General features: G+C 45.5%; 1 long non-coding RNA gene across 1 annotated transcript in view; it reads left to right on the forward strand.

The window, feature by feature from the left end:
* Window positions 1-17,087, forward strand: part of LOC120375678 — a 55,607-nt gene extending 38,520 nt beyond the window's left edge. Inside the window, exons 2-3 of the long non-coding RNA XR_005586681.1 lie at window positions 15,471-15,638; window positions 16,045-17,087. This is a non-coding gene — a long non-coding RNA (uncharacterized LOC120375678). The remainder of the gene's footprint in view (window positions 1-15,470; window positions 15,639-16,044) is intronic.
* Window positions 17,088-22,076: the final 4,989 nt, after the last annotated feature.

Below are 22,076 nucleotides of genomic sequence, written 5' to 3' on the forward strand. Positions count from 1 at the left end.
CCATTCTACAGATGCAGGAACTGGAGCAGAGAGAGAGGGTGAGTCACCAAAGGTCAGAGGAAGTCTGTGGCAAACCCTGGAATTGAGTCTGCATCTCTTGATTCCCAGTTCAGTGCCTTGCACTGAAGGATGGCCTTGTGCTTATTTAAAGTACAAACATTTGGATGGGCAGATCTGGGTTCTATACTTGCCTCTGACTCTGGCTTCTTGAGTGACTTTGGGCAAATCACTTCATCTCTCTGCACTTAGCTTCCCCACCTTCAAAGTAAGGCTGATCCTTGCCTAGCTCCTAGACAATGCCTTGGTTTGAGCAGTTCTGATGAAATATATAATCTCAAATGCCTTCCAACTGTTTCTGAATATTTTTAAACAAGATACTCTGGAAGTAGTTGTTTTTGGTTGACAGTAACCAGGGCTGGCTCCAGACCCCAGCGCGCCAAGCAGGCGCGTGGGGCGGCATTGTCCCGGCAGGGTGGCATTTGGCTTCGGCGGACCTTCCGCGGTCATGCCTGCGGGAGATCCACCGGAGCCCCGGGACAAGCGGACCTGCCGCAGGCATGACTGCGGAGGATCCCCTCTTCCCGCGGCTCCGCTTGAGCTCCCGCAGGCATGACTACGGCGGGTGCGCTGGTCCCATGGCTCGGACGGAGCTCCTGCAGGCATACCTGCGGATGCTCCACCGGAGCCGCGGAACCAGCGCAACCGCCGCAGACACTTCTGCCCCGGCCGCGGGACCGGGGAAGGGCGGCGAGCGCGTCGCCCTGCTTGGGGCGGCGTAATTTCTAGAGCCGCCCCTGACAGTAACTGCTGTTGCTAGGAGGTCAGGCAGAGACCCTGGGGAGTTTCCTCTGTAGCATGAGGCATGGGTCACTTGGAGTTTTAAAGTGGTGTAAATGGTGGATGCTCTGTAACTTGAAGTCTTGAAAACATGATTTTAGGACTTCAGTAACTCAGCCAGAGGTGAGGAGCTGTTACAGAAGTGGGTGGGTGAGGTTCTGTGGCCTCCGATGTGCAGGAGGTCAGACCTAGATCATGATGTACCTTTGACCTTAATGACTGAGAAGCACAAATTTATTTAGTTATTACGTCAACTTTTTAGGTAGTTGATTCTCCTTCTCCCTGCCCATGTGCTTATCCCTGTTGCCTTTTCTGTGTCACTATTGGTACCAATAAATTTAATCCTGAAGGTTATATTCCATTATGTATTTTGTTAACCTGTGGTTTGTGTGTCAGATACTGTGGCTAGAAGAGCCCCTCAGTGTTCAAAGCAGAAAAGCCCAGTTTAGATACTGCTTATCCAAACTCTCTGAAACCCATCTCTGTGTGTAATTAGGCTGCACACATGGTGTTTACAAACTTTATTGTGGTATTTTTGCTCTTCTGGCTCTGGCTGAAACCTTGGAATGCAGAGGCATCAGCAGGGGATCTGAGAGAGAAAAGGGTTTGAGGAGGTGAACTTAACTTTTCTAACTTCAGGAGGGGTTTGGTTGACTTCAAATGCTTTTAAGAAGTGTATACATATAACAGTGAAGTACAAGCCCCTAGCTGTCCTTATAGCAGGAATAATATGGCCTGCAGCCATTCTACCTCAGGCTGTGATCTCTTCAGTGACAAGCTGAAGCAGTCAGGCCTGATAAATGTTTGGATCAGAGACCTCCAAGGAGAATCCAGGATGTTTCAGGGAATGGTGCTGCTCAGTTAGTAGGAGGGATTTTTCTGTCAGCACTGATCTGGCCACCAGGAGAATATTATAGGGCCCTGTGCTGATGGAGATGCCTTCTTTCAGCTGAGCTGTTGCAACCTCAAACCCTTGTTTCTTGGCACCTCTCAACTAGCAGGGAGTGGCTTTCTTTTAAACTGCAACTCGAATTGTGTTGGGTTTTGTTGTTGCTAGTGTAGCTCTATAGCCTTCCAAAGGGATTCTTTTCAGGATTTTTCATTCATGCTTTCAGCTAATACCTGTTAAGCTTAAATTGAGATCTGACCTGCAGGGCTATAGCTATTCATCCTAAATGGAGCCTTTCTCCCTGAATTGAAAGGACCAAGTCTAATATGGGCTATGGGTACAGAGCAGGCCTGGAGGAGCCTTGCTGTGGTATTCATAACAGAATTGGACCCACTTTGTTCTGTTGGTTTAGCAGAGGAAGAAGTGCGTGGAGACCCAGCTGATAGAGGGTAGGACACACAGCTGCTGTGTACCTAGAGCTTTGATTTTGCTCGCATGGGAGTAAGTGGAGACACTCTCAGGTAACAGATTCAGAACTGGGTTAATGCTGCGGCTCTTGGTTGCTCAAGGCACAAACCTATATCAAATGCATCCCTAAACCAAAGGGGCACTGCATCAGCCTGCTCAGCAGCCATGCATTTCATTCCTGGATGATGGCTGTAATATGGGATATTATTAAGACTACAATAGTAGATTGTTCAGCAGCCTACATCTTGTGTGTTCTATTCCCCCTCCTGTGTGTCTGGGGAGATAGATTAGATCAGTCATCCTGCTTCCTCAATGCTTCCATTAAAGGCACTTAAAACAGGGATTCTATTAAATATAATCTCCCATGTCAAATATTACCTTCCCTATTCTCTCGATTCTCCCTCTGGTTGTAGTGACAACAGTTTACTGCAAGGAGTAAAACTCTGACTCCACTGAACCTCTCCCTCTCTTCCCCCAGCGCAACCCACAGTGCTGCCTGGTAAATCCTGCTACTTTCTAGGGTGGTGGCATCCATTTGTAATACCATTCCAAGAAAAGCACCCTGCAAACCACATCTGTCTAGCATGTGTAACAAGCTTATCAAAGGGTTTCTTTGCAGCAAGATCCAAGCCCTTCTGGTTTTGATTCATAACGGGTAAAGACTGTGCTGAAATCTGATGGAAATGAGTGAGGTCAACAAAATAGAGCAGTGAGTGCGCAATAATTGGAAAAGCAGCACTAGACTTGCTTTCTCTGTGTTCATGTGATCCCTGCACTTTCATCTCCTGTTTGCAAAGGAAAGTCTTTGTCTTACGTACTCTTTATTATAGTGTTCATTTGCACAATGGGTCTTATTAAAAAGAGAGAACTCAAATTGTTACTGATGTGGATCATGTTTCTTTGTGCTCTTGCACCAAACATCTCCCTTTGATGTTGAGGCTGAAAAGGTGGGTATGGGAGGAGGAGAGGTACGGACTTTAAGGAATTCTCTCCCCACTCTCTACCTCTGATCCATTGTCCTAATAAACAGCTGATAATTACCATAGATCAACAGGTTTGAGATGAGGAAGGATGCTTTTGTGCTCTAACTTGTTTGGGAGGTTAACTCCCTTGGGGAGGTGAGGGTTCCATTAAGCACCAGAACTGAAACCTCTGGGATCATTGGGGCAAAATAATTGACTTTAATGGAGTTGTCAGGTTCTGAATTTGGCCTATGAGAATCAACACAGGTTCCAAACTTGGCTTTTGTTAGATCTGGTGTAAAAGTTTTGGTAAAACTTTTTTTCAACAAAAGGTGAGAGACTAGGCATATTGCTGATTCCACCCTAAGGGAGGAATTGGAGTTGAGGAATGACTCCAGGAACAAGTCCAAGCACGGACTCAGGAGAGTCATGGTGCCAAGTCCAGAGCTTGGAAAGCAAGGCTTACAGCACTGATAGAGCAGTACTCGTAGCTCATGGCTCACCCCTAGGAGATGTGGATCACTTTGCTGCACAGCTGTTCTGTTTGCTTTGCACATGGGGTGCCTGATTGACAGACAGGAGTCATGACAAGTAAATGAACTAGTGGTGGCTGATTGAATAGAAGCCAAACAAGTGAAGCAGGGTTTAGGACAGGCTCCAGCTCTCACCCCAATCCCCCTCCCCATCCCGAAGAGTTAAAGAAGACAGCCTAAAATTAGGGCATTGCTTACCAAGTCTTTTAATGCCACTGTGCACTGAGTCATCTAGGGAAGATGCTTACCCAGGGAATCTGGTTGTGGCAAGTGTCTTCCTGAGGTGGAGAGACTACGAAGGGAAATGAGAACCTTACGGTACTGCAGAACAGGGCTGAGCTGGGAAGTGGGATTCTGGGTCGTTCCTGGAGGACAAGATGGGACAGGGCTGAGCTGGGCACTGTGGCACAGGAGGAAATAAAAACAGTAAATTCTTCTCTCCTTTATATTCTTTCACAAGTTGGTTTTCTTTACCCTTAGAAAAATAAAGCAACCCATGCATGGGCTGTGAGTGCCCTTTCACTTATCGTACAGCTACAAACCTATATACATGGTCCAGTCTTTCCAGTCCAGCTCATTCTACCAAGCAGCAGTTTGTAATCAAATGCTAGCACCCCTGTATGTTGGGGTATATCGCCATCTCTGCCCCCTCATGAAAATCAATAGGTCCTGTAGCTCACCCTGAAAGTCAACAGTTCTGGACTATTTTGGGCCAGAGTGCAGGAGCTTCCTTCCATCCCCACCTCCAGTCTTTTCCTTGCCACCTCTTGCTTTTCAACTGAAACTTGCTAATTCTCAGTTTTGCCCTGAAATTTTGCTCCTGCTGTAGAATGGACAGGAAACTTCCGAGCTCCCTTCTGATGCACTTTGAGCCATGGCAGGTCCTCCCATTTGTTTAGTCAGGCTTGCTGTTCAGACCCCTGGCCTGGCAGCAGCAGCCAAACTTAAACTGCACAACTATGGCCTGAAGACACAGCTACTGGAGCCTGATTATCACCAAATAAAATCTCTGCCTTGCTGCAGATGCCATACTGATTAACCAATATCCACAGCTAGATGAGGACTCCCTGCATATGCCCCACACAGTCTCTGTGCTTCAAAGGAGTGGTGTGTTGAAAGTGGTGACATTTCACTGTGCATGTTTGTGAGTAGACCAGATAAGACCTGCTGCATCATGATTAATTACACAGCTTCACACACAAATGATTTGTAGACATCTGTGTAAACCAGAGGGTGAGACACAAGCAGAAACCCATTGTTGCAAAACATGGCATCTGAAACACTTTGCACAATAATGCGACCTTTTTTAAAGTGCAAAGGAAAATGGAGAGGGGGCGGTTATGTTTTGACAGTTCATGGTGCAAGTATAGAGGGCTCTGAGTCTACTGAATGAAGATTTGGAATGCAAGTGCTAACAAAAAGAATGAGAAGGGATATAAACCCTCCTGCTTCAGGGCTGAAACCAATCTCGAACTGTTAGGGATCAGGATGAAAACTTTGAGACCAGATTGTCCCACACCTGCCTACTGAAGGGTTGTTTGCACTGTCCTTGGAAGCAGCTGGTGCTAGCCACTACAGGAGAAAGATACTGGGCTGTTCCTATTTGTGTTGGTGATATTGAGCCTGGTGGACAGGGTGCTGTCAAAGGCTCCGGCCTAACTAGCAGAGACTGGGAGATGAGACCCCTGGATTCTATTCTTGCTTGTTGATCGTGTTACTTTTGGACAAATTGCCCAGGCTAAACCAGTTTTCCAGTCTGACTTGCCTAAAGTTGAGCACCTAAATGACTGCTGATGTTCAGAGGTGCTGAGTATCCAAAACTTCCATTGATTTAAGTGGGATTTGCTCAGTGCCTTGAAAATCAGGTAATTTACCAGGTGCCTAAAATGCGGCACTCAAGTATGATCTCATCCTGCTTTGCTCATCTGCTAATACACAGGGCTGGCATTAGACTGGTCTAATGTTTACCCAGCACTGGGAGATTGTACTTGAAGTGCTGCTGCTGTTGTGTGCCAGATGGACCAGTGCAGAGCTGGGACAAATATCTACCAGAATTTTGCTTGCAGGAATAGCTTTGATCAGCATCATTGGAAGATGGAAACTAACCTTACCTCTGGGATTTGAGGAATGATCAAGAGATCTCAAACAAAGCTATGCTATTAAGGAAACTTTTTATATCCACATACCATCAAGGAGGAAATCTTTGAAAAACATCTGGGATCCACATTTGGTCCTTACCCTAACTAGTGAGGGGCCTGGCAGAGGATGGGGGCCTGGCAGAGGATGGGCTCCTGTCAACTATGATTTTTGGGAACCTTTTGTAATAACTTCATACAGTCTATCTGCCTACTGTAGTGGTGTTTTTCATAAGGGGTAGTTGTGCCAAAAACTGAATGATTTTTAATAAGACTTAACCTTGAATATAATGAGCTGCTTATTGCTTATTTTAACCAGCAGCTGCCCTCTTCCAAAATATAAATGCCTGAAGCCTAGGAGCTGGAGTTTGAATTAAAAAGGGAACAAATGACTTTTGGTACATACTGTATTGATTCAGTGTCCATATTTGGATTTGCAAAACAATAAGCTCTACACTGACTTCAGGTGGTAGCTTCCTACATTCTCCTGCAATATGGTCTAATGGTAGGAGTAAGGATCTAGATGACAAGTAGACCCCAAGTTCTAATCCTGTCCGAGATGGTGGCTTGTTGGGACCTTGCAGGGAGCCATCTGATCTCCTGTTTAAGGGAGCCCATCTGGAAAATTGGGTTTAAAAGCTGGGTTTTTGCCAAATACGAGATGCTTCGTCTGAGCTGAGCTTTTTAAAAGGCTTTTGACATAGTCCCACACAACATTCTCATGAGCAAACTAGGGAAATCTAATCTAGGTGAAATTAGTGAGGTGGGTGCACAACTGGTTGAAAAACTCTATTCAAAAAGTAGTCGTCAATGGTTTGCTGACAAACTGGGAGGGTGTATCGAGTCCAGGCCCCCAAGAGTCAGTCCTGGCTATGGTACTAGTCAATATTTTTGTTAATGACTTGGATAATGGAGTAAAGAGGATACTGACAGTGTGTAGATGATGCCAAACTAGGAGGGTTGCAAGCATATTGGGGGACAGCATTAGACTTCAAAATGTTGACATATTGAAGTATTTGGTCTGATACCATCAAGATGAAATTCAATAAAGAGAAGTGCAGAGAATTTCACTTAGGAAGAAATAATCAAATGTACAGCTGCAAAATAAGGAATAACTTGCTTGATGGTGGTACTGCTGAAAAGGATTTGGGGGTTATAGTGGACTACAGATGGAATCTGAGTAAACAAAGGGTTGCAGTTGCAGAAAAGGCTAGTGTCATTTCAGGGTATATTTACAGGAATGTTGTATGTTAGACACAGGAGGTTATTTGTCCCACTCTATGCAGCACTGGTGAGACCTCCAGCTGGAGGATTGTGTCCAATTCTGGCTGCCCCACTTTAGGACAGATGGACAAATTAGAGTCTGAGGAGAGAAACACAGTGATAAAAGGTTTATAAAACCTGACCTATGAGGAAAGGCTAAGAGACATAATTAGCCTTGAGAAAAGACTTATCTGAAATCTTCAAATATGTTAAGGGCTGCTATAAAGAGGAGTGAGCAATTGTTCTCTAACCACTGAAGGCAGGACAAGAAGTAATGGGCTTAATCTGCAGCAAGGGAGATTTAGGTTAGATGTTAAGAAATAAGGGAAGGTAAGACCTAGAATAGGCTTCCAAGGGAGGTTGTGGAATCTCCGTCACTGGAGGCTTTTAAGAACAGGCTGGACAAACAACTGTCAGGGATGGTCCAGGTTTACTTGGTCCTGCCTCAGACCAGGAGGCTGGACTTGATTTTTTTTTAAGGTCCCTTCCAGCCCTACATTTCGATGATTCTATGAAATCTCTTAAAACAGGCTTGCAGCACCACTTCTATTTTAGCACATTGGGCCCCCCTGGAAGCTCTGCAGTTCACTTCATTCCTGACCTGTTGGGCTTCCCTGCTATTCCATTCTCTGCCCCTTTAACACAGAGTGGTAGTCAAAATGTGCACGCACACCTCTCCTACAGGACATGTCAAGGGACATGTCTGTATCAAAATATTACTGTAGCAACATGGTTGTAGTAATCCTTGCTGCAGTAGCACTAACTCGGACACAAGGAGCCCATCTTATCAGGGTTGCAACATCAAGGGTGGAGGGATAAGAAGGAACTTTTCCTTTCAGTGGCCTCTGAACCCCAACTGTGCAGGGTGACCCCTTCGCCCTTCTGGGGTCACAGGGACCCATGCAGTGCCTCCATGTGGCCTTGGGGACAAGTGAAACTCCAGTGGCCCAGAGAAATTGAAGTCAGTGGGGACCCTTGGGCACTGAATGTTATGACTCTTGTTACAACTTTGACTCAGGACTGATTGGCTGTTGGCTCCCATCTTCTCCCTCAAACTTCTTCACCTCATCTGCTTCCCTCTAACCCCCTCCTAACAGCTGCCCCAAGAATTAAAATAAACTCCATCAAGTTGGCAAACCTATAACTCTCTGCACTGTCCCTTTTTCCCTGCTCTTTGTCTGCCCAGAGCCAGTGCAACCCATTAGGTGACCTAGGCGGTAGCCTAGGGTGCTAACATTTGGGGGCAGTGACTGTGGCGGCCGGATGTTCATTCTCTGTTGGGGGTGCCATTTTGGGGGCGGGACCTTCCGCTGCCTAGGGTGCCAAAAAGGCTGCCAGTGCTCCTGTGTCTGCCTGCTCTACTTAGTTTGTAAGCTTTTGGGGGCAGCAGTAGTGTTGAAATTCAACTGTTTGAGCCCCTCAGTATTTGATGGTGTTGAAGCCTCAGATCCTGGAGTTGCGAACACACAACTTGAGATTTTGCAACTCCAGGATCTGAGGCTTCAACACCATCAAATACTGAGGGACTCAGTTAAATTTCAACACTACTGCTGCCCCCAAAAGCTTACAAACTAAGTAGAGCAGGCAGATTTGCTGGGGGGTGGGGGACAGACATTCCCAGCCCTTGACAACTGTGGAGACAACGTGGAAAGTATGACCCAACTTAAGGCTCAAAAATGTAAATAAACCAAAATGTGTGTTTAAAAACCCTCATGATTAAGCCAATCTTGTGATTTGGGGGAGGAGAGCCTGTCTCTGAATTCTTGGGGCTGGTAATACTCTGGGCAATGCCTAGCCCAAAGAGGCTTTCCTCCAACCCCTATGGCTGGATTTTTAAAGATACCTACTTCCAGTTGACATCCATGTAACTTAGGCACCTTAATACCATGAAAAATCTGGCCCCAGTATGCCGTACTGTAAGGCGTAGTGTATTGGATCATGGCTGTGGAATAATGTCTTTCTAAATAAGGGCAGCTGGCTGCTTCGGCAAAGGACACTCACTCCCCTTCCACCTGCTTCCCTGTGTCAATTTTGCTCTGTTTTCTCTGCTGTTACTATATCCCTTATCTTGACCCCGCCCCGGGTCTGCCAGTAAATTTCACATTGTAAAGGGCTATTGATTTCCCTACTAATGCACCTTGCTACATTGCAGAAGGCAGGCCAAACAGAACCCAATCAGCCACTTAAACACAAATACAGACTGGGATGATCATGCTGCTATAACTTGAACGGGTTCCAGTGACCCATGGCGCTCAGTTAAAATGAAGGCAATGCTGCAAATATCAGCCAGAGACACACTCAGGAGAGCTTTTTCCTTGCATAAAAAAAGACCATTTTGTTGATCCTTGTTACCTGCAAATGAGAAGGGAAAAGTGTCGCATTCCGCCACTCCTTGTAGCATTATTCCAGCTAGGCTGATTCACAGCTCCCTTTCCCCCTCGCTAATAAGTAATCATGAGAAGGTTTTTGCTCTTGTTTGTTATATCTGGCCCAGAAAACACATTTTTCCCCACCTCACTCAGTAAAATGCTTCCTGAGATTTATTTGTGAGCCTGTAAATGCAGAGTAAATAGCTTTAATTTAATTTACTGGGCTACTGTATGAAACCATATCTCCAAACCAGGCATTCCGTCCAGCTGTACTGAACTGAGCGGGGTCTCTGTGGAGGATGGAGGGGACAGATTTTTCTAAGTATTTTTTCCCCTTCCTAAAACAGAAATTGTCCCCACTTTTTGTTGTCTTTAACCAGCTCCACCAAAGGGTACCGGTCTGAAAAACCAGCTTGTTTTACTTTAAGCACCAGCTATGTGTGATGCTGAGCAAGGCAAAATGGAGTCTTAAACCTGAGAACTGCAATTTGAGGCCTGGTTCCTGTAGTGTGCACCACACAGGTGTTGAAGTCAGGTTGCCTGGAGCTTGCTGCAGGGTCAACCAGGGCATAAGAGGCAGACACAGGAGGAGGAGACTCCCCTGGGACCCAGAGGAAGGTGTTAGCTCAGTATTCTTTTCTTTCTCTCTCTTCCTTGTTGTATGGGATGCTGGGTTGCGGAAGGCTGACTGCCACAGCTTGGTGTTCACAGGCATTTGCATAAGCAGTGGAGGAAGCCCTCTGGCATACAGGGCAGTAGTTCCATGCTTGGAGAGGTGCACAGGAGAGGGGAAGGGAGATGAAACCGGGCCTTCGTGGGCCAAGAGGGAAAGGGAAGATGTGAGATCTTAGATGAAAGCTGGTGTGGAGCTGGGAAGCCTTGAAGCCCTCTAGGCACGTTTGTTTTCGAGGGCAAACTGTGTCCCTCTGATGGCTGGTGCACATAGATAAGCCTCCTGCTGTTAGGAGTTACTCCTTTAGCTTTGGTGATGGAAGGTCCCAGGTTCAAATCCTTGCTGACCTCTCATTGTAGCATCATTACACATGCAATGGAGATGCTTTGAAAATTCAGCTGTGGATCCTGCTGCATCTCAGCCCAGTGTCCTAGTCCAAGTGGGGATGTGAGTTGGGGCTCAGAACTGCTCAGTTCTTTAGCTCCCAGGCATGTGTTGCATTCCAGCCACTGAAACCATAACTCTAATTTTACAAGGCAAAACCTCCATGACACATGATCATCTTGAGACATAGTGCAATTGTGACAAAGTTGTATGGGTTCTTGAGCAAGCCAAAGCCCAATTTACACAACAGCCATCTGTGACATTATGTGCAAACTGAGTGCATATCTGGTTTGTAAATGTTTTATGGGCTCAGTAGTCATGATGATCCTTTCCAGTTGCTCTTGAAGAGGCAAAGCCATTCACGAAACAGCAGTTCCTGGTCCTTATGCCATCATTGGTGCTCCTAATCTTCATCTGCTCACCCAGCTATCTCACCCCCTCTGTTTGCAGCCCTGAAAAGAATCTATTCACTCTCATGCTGTTCTGTGCTCCCTGTACCATCAACACCATTGATTAGGCACAAGCCCAAAAGCAGGATGGGTGGGAACACAGGAAATGCAGGCAGCCCTGGCATGCATCAGAGCGCCTAGATCCATGAGCCACTCGTGCAGAAAGTTTGTTCTCCCAATAATGTCTGGCATGCTTCCAGGTATTCAAGTCTGTTAGTGTTCCACCAGCTAATGCAGTGGACTGGAGACAGCACCACTCCAGCTGTACTAACCTGCTACACGTGAGCTTGTGTGGCTGTGTTCTGTATGGTTTTTCTGTGGCTTGGTTTGGTTTTTTAATTCCAGGTTCTGAAACTTGCCAAATCTCCATTTGGCATCAATTTATCAAACAGGAGGTTCCCCCATCCCCTTTTTCTCTTGTTTTACTGTCTGCCCTGGTTAGTCAGACAGCTTATTTAGAATGGGCTGGTGCCCAGAGGGAGAATTTGCAAACAAATAACTTTCACCCAATGTGACAGTGCACAATAGATTGCAAAAATCCCAGGCAATGCGCTGGCATGACCATAACAATGGGAGGTTTTTTGTCCTCATTAGTTTTCAGACAAAAGGTTTCTGCTCTGCCCAACCTCAATTGCATGTCAGTGGGAACGGGTTTCAACAAAACCCTAACCACTTGGTAACAAGAGTGCTGTCTCCATAATCTGAGGAACAAAGGAACCCCGCTTCCCCATCTCCCCACCCTGGTGCCCTAGTAAACTGCATTGGTTCTGCAGGCTTTTTGTGCATCGATAGAGCCATTCGGGGGGTAGGTTATAAATCATTAGTGCTGGTTGACATTTGCATGTTTTCTATTTCCTTTTTACTCAACACCCATCTTTTCTCAGAGGGCACCAGGAGCCAGAAAAACACTGCATATGTTTTCCTCTGATGGAAGCAACTTCTAGATTAATTTTGTTTCCTTTTTAATTGGAAGCATTTACAAATCCTGAAGCAGTTGCCCATTTAAATGCTGACCCTAGATTACATCTCCATGATCACAGCATGTGTGGCAGAGGAGGTGGCAGGAGGAGTGTATGCTGATGTAAACTCGACTGTATCTTCTCTGCCCACCCACTCCTTTGTTCTATGTTAAACTAGGCCCAATGTGACTATTAAGATGGGGAGGATGGAAATCTTCTACATTCTAGTCTCTTTTCAGTCTGATTTTTAGTGTCGACCAGAGGTATTAATTTAAGCTATGAATTTAGGGCTTATTACAATGTGTAACCCACTAACCCCTTCTTTGTCCTATGACTGCAGAGGTGTTAACAGGCTGCTCTATTTTGAATGGTCCCCTAGGATGTGCGCTAGCTATTTACGCTAAACAATCTGTTCCACCTTGCAGTTAGCTGTGACACTTGGGGTACCTTTCCCAGACTAGAGGGGGATCTCTGTGTAGCCAGGGGTGGCTCTATTTTTTTAGCTGCCCCAAGCATGGCAGTCAGGCAGCCTTCGGTGGCACACCTGTGGGCAGTCTGCCGCTAACATGGATTCTGCAGCATTTTTGCGGGAGGTCCGCTGGTCCCATGCCTTTGGCGTGTCCACCGCCCAAGCCATGGGACCGGCGGACCTCCTGCAGAAACACTGAAGGAGGCTGCCTGACTGCCGCCTTTTTCAGCAACCAGCAGGCCGCCCCCCGTGGCTCGCTGCCTCAGGCACACACTTGCTGCGCTGGTGCCTGGAGCTGCCCCTGTGTGTAGCTCAAAAGCTTCTCTCACCAGCAGAAAGTAGTCCAAGAAAATTACTTCACCCAGCTTATCCCTTGGTACGTTGTTTTCAGAGGAGAAACAAAGGCACTTTACGTTTGCAAGTGGCTGGTGCCCGGGAAACCATCACTGAATCATCAGAGAAGACTGACAGTCTCCCTCTGAATGAGGAAACTGACTGTTTTCTGTTTGGGTGCAAGTAGGCCACCATTTTTCCTAATTAGTCACGATGTCTTGCCCATCACAGGAGTAAATAGCAAGCATCCCCTAAGGACACAAGATGAGAAGCACTATTTATTGCTGTTCTTGGAGGAAGCTGACAGCATGATGGGTGAAATATCAGGAGTAATTAAGAAAAATAAGGGCTTATGTACTTGATTGCACCAACAGTAGGAGTGTGCTGCCAGTTCCTCACAGGCTGCTTGTGAACCCAACAGCCTCCAAGAATTTTCTAGGAACCCACATATAATTTGCTCTGTAATGCTTGTATAATGACTTTCATGTGAGGGTCTTGGAGCCTGACACCTAAATTAAACCCCCTAGTGCCCCCAGCAGGTACAGTAACTGCTGTTTATTATTTCCATTTCTCAGCTGCTTAAGTGACACAAAGCAACTTGCTCAGGGTTGCTCAGTGAGTCAGACAGATGGCGCTGGAACCCAGAAGTCCATCTCCTTGTTCAGACTGTTACACAGCACTACCTCACTTACATTAGGTAACTTCAGGCCAAGGTAGATCTGCATATGCCCTGTGTTTCCCTGTGCATCCTCTTCAGAGCCAAGGTTGTTTCCTCTTGTACTGATCCTTGGCTTTATCCACCACGTAGGAGTTCTTCACCGAGTACTCATGGGTTTACTGGACATGTCTGAGCTCTACTGGAGACTTGAGTGTATCTGTAATGGCGAAGGAGAGATGAGAAAGATGAGTGAATGTTAACTGGTTCCAAGTGAAGGATCACTATGGGTATTGCCATTCTGTGGGAGTGTGCAGAGGGGCTATGATGGTGGCAGGACTGGGTAGGGGGGTTGCAGTGTGTGTTTAACACATCTGGGCCTTCTCTCCATTTGGCCTGTGGTCAGTAAAGCTGGCGTTTCTCTCGTATTGCTCTGGAGGAAAGTTGTGGAGGCCCAACGGAATTTTAAACTAAAAATTCAGTTTTTCTCTGCAACCCACCACTGCCACCATGTTTGTTACCCAGGTGAGAGTTGTATGGGTGCAATACAGTTGACATTTCATGTCCTCGGACTGCTGGCACTGGGCAAGTGCATGCAAGTCATGCAGGTCTCAGTTTCTGTCCAAAGAGGCCCATGTGCTTGGGGTCCTATGGGTGTTTTTAGCACAGTCTGATACCTGTGAAGTCCTGGAATGAGACACATCTGGTTATGATGGGCCTCTGAGGCAGAATATTAAAATGGGAGGGAAAAGTAATATTTAGAGCGTTGGAAGCACCCAGGTTACTTGAACAAAACATGTCTGTTGCCACAGAAAAGCTGAAGGGCCTGTTTTTACTCAGACCAGTTTTCCACCAGTGAGATTCTGCTAGCCCCAGGCAAGTTACTCCTGACTTTAAACCAGGCTAAATCAGAAGGCCCAGTCATTTTCTATTAAGTAACAAAAATGGGTAGCTTGTGCATTTTCTGGCCTGCTTATCCCCCTCTTCTCCCCCCAAAAAAGCAGTGACCCAGGCAGCAACATATTGTGGCTTTTACAGTCTGGGAAACTTTCTTAGCAAATCACTGATTTGAGGCAGGGAGCCAGGCAGGGGATCCTGTTGGAGGTGCATTTTGAAAAGACTGGAGCTACGTATGCCATTTAAGAGCTTGCCCGTTCTGTTTTGTTTTTGATGAGAAGGGGGAGGTACGTTAAGGAAAGCATCTGGAAAGATGGCTCCTCTTAGCCTCCATTCTAAAATCAATGGGGAAGGGGCATGCCAGGGGCTTCAGAAGATGTGTTCTGTTACAAATTTAGCTCTTCCCTGGCGGGGGCTCCTTGAGTCCATCTAACCTCCATTCCACTGTCCTCACCTTCACCCCAGACTTGTTCTGTAATGAAGTTTAAACTGTAGCATGGGTCCATAGGGGAGGCCCATTTCCTTTTGAAGCAGAACTCATGGAGATCTGAGTCAGAAACTGATCTATGCAGATGATGCAAAAACCTGATTACAGGAAGCATCACTGGGCTTCACTTTAATTCTTCTATAACCCCAGCTTTGGCTGACAAGTATAATAGATCTCCGGGATACATCTTGTACTAAAAGTAAATGTCTAGTCAAAAGTGTTTAAAATCCCTCAACTCTGGAGTTTGCTAATAATGTCATTACTTCACCGGTTCCACGTTATTTTTAGGACAGCTATTTCCTCCTACATTAAGCCTCATTAAGATTGTGCCGTAGTGTTTCTAAAGCAGAATAAGTGGAATGTAGCCTTTTTGGTCCAGAAAAAGAGCATTTTAAAAAATCATGTGGCTGTTCCTCATCTTGTTCCCTCTTTGACCAACTGCTACGAACACCCATTAGGACATTTTAGGGGGGCTTCTGAAAGCGATCCTTTATTCAGAGGGGAGGGAGGAAAAGCTAATGGACAACAACTTCTGACCTGGCAGATGCTGCATTTCATTCATTTATATTTAGCTCACTTACAGCAGTGTCTTGCTTTACTTTGCTCTCATGTTCCTTTGACTAGCAATACCAAGGCTCAGAAAGGAGAGAGAATAGTGTGTGGGGGTGTATTTCTTCAACTCTAACCCATGAGGTTATTTTAATTCAGGAGCCGGGGAAGGGGGATATGCTTCCTTCATGCGTGGATTCTGGAACCAGTGCCGTGCAGCATGCCTCAGGAGAGGCACAACGTGTGCAGCGCTGGCTACAAAGATGTTGCACGTGACTGGAAGTGAAACCAAATGTGGAAGATGAAGAGGAGTGTCGAAAATCACAGGTAGAAACTCATCCTCCAGAATTACTCATCACACACCATTAAGGAAGAGATACAGCTAGGAGCCATGAAGAAGGCAGGCTGGCCACGTGGATTAATTTTAAAATGTAGGGTGGCCAGAATCCCAGCCCAGCAAAGGAGGTGAAGAGAACTTGTCTCACAAGAAAGCCAGGTCTCTGCCAAAGCTGCAGCTGTGCTTTATTTTCATCTAGTAGATATTTATAGAGTGCTGTAGTACCTAGTGTTAGTCTCTGTGCTCCTTGGGGCTTTGGAGTATAAAAAGATGTCCAAAGTAGACTTTGTTGGCTTATAGCACTTGTATAAACTGCCACTTTATAGCATGACCTTGGGGGTTTTCACCTCCTTTGTTCTTTTTTGATTTATGGAATGATTGATCTTCTCTTGACAGAGTATCTGCAACTCCAATGCTACCAGCAGTCAGTATAAACTGGATGTGTCCTGGCGTTCTCTGCAATTGGAAAGGAGAAGGGAAAACCAGCTGCAGCCTACAGACTGCCGCAGCATTCCAGGCAGTCTGCCAGCATGGCCTGGCTGGCTGTGATCCATGAGGTCACAAAGGCATTAATCAAAGTCTGAGCAGTGGTTGTGTCCAAAAAAAGGTGGTTTCATATAAGATGTTAAGGCCAAAGAAAGTGACTTGTTTTGTCTTAAGGAAAAGTCACGGTAGCAGAGCAGAAATGAGCCACAAATGAAGATGGGGGAATAAGGTTGCTATAACCAGCTGGAAACAAGTGGTAGCTGTAAAACAGATGACCATTGACCATTGTAAAACAGACAACTGGTCATCTATCAGTCAGCTTTTGTTGACTGACAGAGCTTTAGCAAAATTACTTAATTCTTCTTGGTCTATTGAAGAAGTAGATGTCATTGAGTTCATAGCCTGCCGGGGCAGTGGGCCCCAAAACTCAAGGGAACTTTACAGTCAGAAGCAGCAGCATCTTAAATACACCAGGGAAATTAGGATTGTGGCAGTGTCCAGACATCCCAGAAGGAGAACATGGTGTATGAACCCCCAAAGAATAAGCTACAGAATCAATTGTGTACAATAATATTGTACACCAAAAGTGTATTGAGTAAGGTATCCTACTAAGGCTGGTGACATGCTGATCACGAATATCATTGTCATGTACGTGTAAGTTTGTATGTATAACAAATTAGGTATGTGTGCTGGAAAGAAGTTGTTAAAATGATTCATGCACTGCCTCCAAAATGCTAGTCTGCCCTAGACAAAGGATTTACATGTCTGATGGGCTTGATAACAGGTAGAGTAAGTTAAACAAAGCAATCCAGCTAACAAGTGACAGAGGAAACAATGTAATAAGCACCCAGGGGAGAGAGGCTCTGCACCCTCAGGAAGTCTTCCTGACTCTTGATATAAAGATAATGGACTTGGTTTTTTTGCTCCCTCTTATCTTCTCCATCCCTTCTGGGACATAGGGAACAGCACCCTCTGAGCCTGTGAATGGTGGATCCTCTTGGTCTGAAGGGCAGGAGCTGCTGACAACTTGCTGTGGGTGAGAAACTGTTTTAGGCAATGAAATAGCCTTCTAGAATCAAGTGTTTATCCACTAGAAAGTGGGTTTTACTTTGTAACCGTTGTCTGTTTCTGCTACCACTACTTAGTATTTTAAAACTGTTCTTGGTTTATAGTGAAACTAAGAATAAGTGGGTTTTTAACAATCTCAGTGCTATTTATTGAAGTAGAGAGGCGAGTCCTTAGCTCGCCTAATGGGCGATTTTGTGTACGCTGTCTCTTGGGAGGCAGCAAACTTAATTTCTGAGCCTCTAGTGAGAGGGACTGGATTCTACAGAGACATCTCTGTGGAACTTGAGAACTGGGCTCACTGTTACCTCCAAGCCAAGGTGAAGACTGGCAGAGTCTTAAAGTTCGTGATGTGGACAGTCTGAGGCAGTGAGTTGACAGTCTTAATCTTCAGTAAAACTCACTCTTCCTCAGGTGGGGAGGGGTCCCACAGTGGCTTAGGCTGCCCTGAGAACATCACAATCTTTGAAGGATTCCTGACAAAACATGAATTTTAGTGAGAACATAATGCTAACATCAAATCCTGCAGTGAATAAATGGGGTGGTAACAGGCCATCTGTTCTATAACTTCTCATGAGCAAGTGAAAATATACTATAGAAGGTCAGCTGCTGGTGCCATATTTATTCACTCTGCAATGTTTGGATTTTCTTCACCTTATATTGTCTCTACCAGTCCTGTCACTGACTTTCGGAGGCTCTGTCTCTGCCAGGATTGATTCTTTTTTGTTTGCCCGTAAGCAAGAGCGCCATTTTTGAGATGTTGCACATTTACAGCACATAAAGTACAGCAATTGGGATCTATGAAGCTTGTTATTGCATGGGTGCATGAGGCATAATTGTTTCCTCTTTTTCAATGTCACCTGTAAATGTTTTGGCCCAATCTTTCCTGAACATTATTCTACATGTATAAACACACACCTCTTCTTCTTTTGCCCTCTCTTCTGAAACACCCTAGAATCTTCTCGCATGATTTTCACACATCCTCCAGTATTCTGACTTGTAGCCTGTTTTAGCTAACAGGGATAAACTACACTCAATCAAAATCCTTAACAGCCGCTTCACCTATGTATAGTCAAGTTATAATATAGGTATCAATTAGGAAAGTCCTCCTGTCTTGACTATACATAGGTGAAGTGGCTGTTAAGGATTTTGATTACACCTAGGTAACCAGCCACTTCACCTAGAAGCACACTGGGGAAAACTCACATTCTGCATTTCAGAGCACTAAGTCACTGTGATCAATGCCAGACTCTACCGCAGGCACGGGGTGGTCTGTTGGTGGTGCCCTTATGCTCACAATGGGCCTTTCGATGGAAACTGGAAACCTTTCATGTTCTATAGATGCGCAGAAGGGGTGCAGAGTATAATTTGCAATGACCCGTCTCTCTAGTTGGCATTTAAAGGTCACATTATGAGCATGACACTTGGCGTTGGTCAATTTAGAAAAGCCTGAACTTTGTACGGAACGGAAAAGCGGGGGAAGGGAAACTAAAATAAAACTGACAGCTGTCATTGTTTAACGCTAACAATGAGCCACTGAAAAGCTCCTGTTGTACTGCCAATAGCCAGATCAAGGGAGCCCTGTGGCAGAGCCACGGTCAATGAGAGTATCTGGCCTGTATGGACAGAGAAAGTGTTTAGCTCATGTAGCTGGAGGGAATTGGTGGGGGTTCTCAGTGGCGATAGAGTAATAGAAGAATGGGCTGCTTCTTTGAAGGGGAGATGCTCAAGCCTTTATTTAAGGGCATGGACTGGGGGAACAATGTGACTAGCTGATGGGACTGTAACAGGACAGAGCTTTGCATGTGCTCATTGCTGAATCCTCATGACATCATACAGCAGGACAGTGTGAAAGGGATAGAAATATAGATATACATCCATGCACCTGTCAGGTCATCCTGCATTGTAGCTCTCAATGCTACAGGAAGCCAGGATGGCGTTCCCAGTTGTGCATTATGTACACAAGCAATACATAGTTACCAGTAAGTGTTATCTAAAGCACTCTGGAGTCTAGACACAAGGATGGTGATGGAGATGAGGCCTTGATGGGTGGAAGGCAGGAGAAAAATGAAAGCTTCTGTATGGCTATGGAGGTCACATGCCTTGAGGGATTTCAATAAATGTGCATCTTGCCATCAAATGATGGGAAGAAAATGGATTTAATGTTTAGTGAATGCACATCACAAGGTTCAATATCAATAGCTTAGGTATTTTGAAGGCAGGAAAGTGAAGTTCCCACCAAATGCACTTCAGTCTGAAGGGGCATCTCCCCACAACTGGAATTGAATAAGTACCAGGGAAATATCCAAGGCTGAGAAAGAAATGATTTGCCTTAATGAGCTCAGCCAACCGTCAGCTGTTTTGTAAGCATTAGCAAATAATGAGAAATAGCTGCATTTGCTCTGTGAATGCAGAGCTAATGCAGTTATCTGTCATGTAACAAGGGGAATATTGGCACATTGTTATATTTCAAACACAGTTAATCAATGTTCCAAAAAACAAATGTACCCGGAGGCACTCTAGTAGCATCACAACTCTCAAACCTTACATTATGAGGGGCGGCAGTGGAGTGAAGACAGCTGCTGTGTGCTTGCCAGTTAACAAATGGATTATAGAACAGATAGTAGGGACAGGCAGACCGGTTTTGGGGAGAAACAAGAACCCACTCCCCTTCCTGAGCTCTTACCCATATACAGAATGTGTTTGAAAAGTCAGACTTTGAGTTGGGGCTTGTTCCTCCTTTTGTTTTCAGTTTCATTCAGAACTGGCAGCGTCTAGTTAGCACAAGAGCAGCCTCTTGCAGGGTATGCTAAGAGGTGACGAGAAGTGGGTGGAAAGCAAATAATGCGTTCTGAGATTTGGACCAATTGTTGCAATTTTAAGTGGTCTGTCTGCGCCCCCAAGCCCACCTGAGTTTTACCCATCATTAGCAAGTAGTATCTTGAATCTATCCCCTCAGCTTGGGGTTTGTAAATCCTAGTAAATAAAGCAAACTTTCACTCCCCTTCAGGATGTGAGTATGATCAGAATATCATCTTTTCCCATGGGCTCTGTAACTGCACTTCACACACTTAACCATGCTATATGGGTCAACAAACTGCTCTCCACCAGAGGTCATGGTCCCTGTGCTGGAAACAAGCAAAGCAATTTTTGACAAGAGGGGCTAGTGTGTAGGAGAGGAAAGATGGTCCAGTGATTATAGCACTAGCCTGGGACTCAACAGCCCAGCTTCAGTTCCTTGCTCTTCTGCAGACCTACCATTTGACCTTGGGCATCAAGTACTTATCTCGGTTCCCCATCCATAAAATGGGGATAATATCTTTGCCCTGCCTCATAGGGGTGCTAGAGGACAAGTACATTAAAGGTTGTGAGGTGCTCAAGTAGTGCTGAAATGGGAGCCAGATAATTATCCTAGGTAGATAACATGGACTGATACATCACCCTGCTTATATAGGCACTCCTATAGTTAAGTTTATGCTCAGTTCTGGGCACTTCAGAGGGAATATGGACACAATTAAAATTCAGGGGGCAGGAGGGATTCTGTTTTGAGGGCAGGAAGTGAAATAAAAATAGTTCTGCACAGCGAAGATGAAAACAGATGGGTTGCAATATATCCAAGTGCAGGGTCTGTAATCAAAAGATGGAGATGACCGTTTTAGGGGGCTAAGAGTTAAGGAATGCTATCAGAAGAGAATACTTTTATAGCGAATTGCCGGGGGGAAAACAAACCTTCCTAATGGCAGGAAGCGGCAAGAGCCCTGTCAATTGATAAAATTAGACAGGCCTGATCACTAAGAAATATACAGGGCCAGCTCCAGGCACCAGGGCGGGGAGCGGGTGCTTGGGGCAGCCAACAGAAAGGGGTGGCGTGTCCAGGTCTTCGGTGGCGGGTCCCTCTCAGAGGGAAGGACCAGCTGCTGAATTGCCGCCGAAGAATGAAGTGGCATGGTAGAGCTGCAGCCGATGTGCTGGCCAATCGCGGCTTTTTTTGCTGCTTGGGGCAGCAAAAAAGCTGGAACTGACCCTGGAAATATACATTAAGGAACAATTCTGCATTGGCTCAGGGGCTGGGCCAAATGACCTAATGGATCTTTTCCACCTCTAACATCTAGGATTCGAGAACTACTGGGCTTTGGGTGTGAACAATGGAAGCCAGGGAAGGCTTAGATTATGGAAGTGATGGAGCCAAAGAAAAATAAGAGGTTTGACAGGTTGAAATTCACTGCAAAGTGTGGCCCAGAGGTCACCATGTTCCTCCTTCTTTTGGCTTTTTTTCTTGTGCAGAGAAAAGCAGCTGGCCAGCTTGACAAGTGGAAACTGTAGTTTTGTCACTAATGTGCAATGCTGAAACAATGATGTATGGCTGGCAATAGATCATGTTGGGTTTCCGGAGAGCTGGGAAGACTAAAGCATGCACCTAATCCATGATGCATGAACACATTGATCTTCCTGGCTCTGAAAATACAGGGTAATGAACCCCTGCTAACGCATCATTTTTATGCCACTGCACCTCACTAATATCTAATGATTTCACCTTCCACTGAGATAAAATATAATTGTATGGGAGTTCCTGCTTTGTTCTTTGATACCAGAATAGCTGTGTTGCTCTGCAGCTATTGGTGTGTTGAGACTGAAACTTACAAAACCAATTATTAGGATCAGATGCATATTTAAAGTACTGCATATAAGTGTGTATAGAGAGCTTGTATGTGAGGTACATAACTCTGATATATATGCACATCGTAACTGAAACAGCTGAAAGATAAAATAAAGTTGTAAAGATGCTCAGAAGCAGGTGTCCAGACTCTGGGATTTCTGGATCTCTTCCATCTGATTGGCACTCAGGAAATAACAATTAGTTAGGGATGGAGATTACC

The sequence above is a fragment of the Mauremys reevesii genome, linkage group 12, assembly GCF_016161935.1.
Source record: "Mauremys reevesii isolate NIE-2019 linkage group 12, ASM1616193v1, whole genome shotgun sequence".
In the NCBI taxonomy this organism is placed as follows: domain Eukaryota; kingdom Metazoa; phylum Chordata; order Testudines; family Geoemydidae; genus Mauremys; species Mauremys reevesii.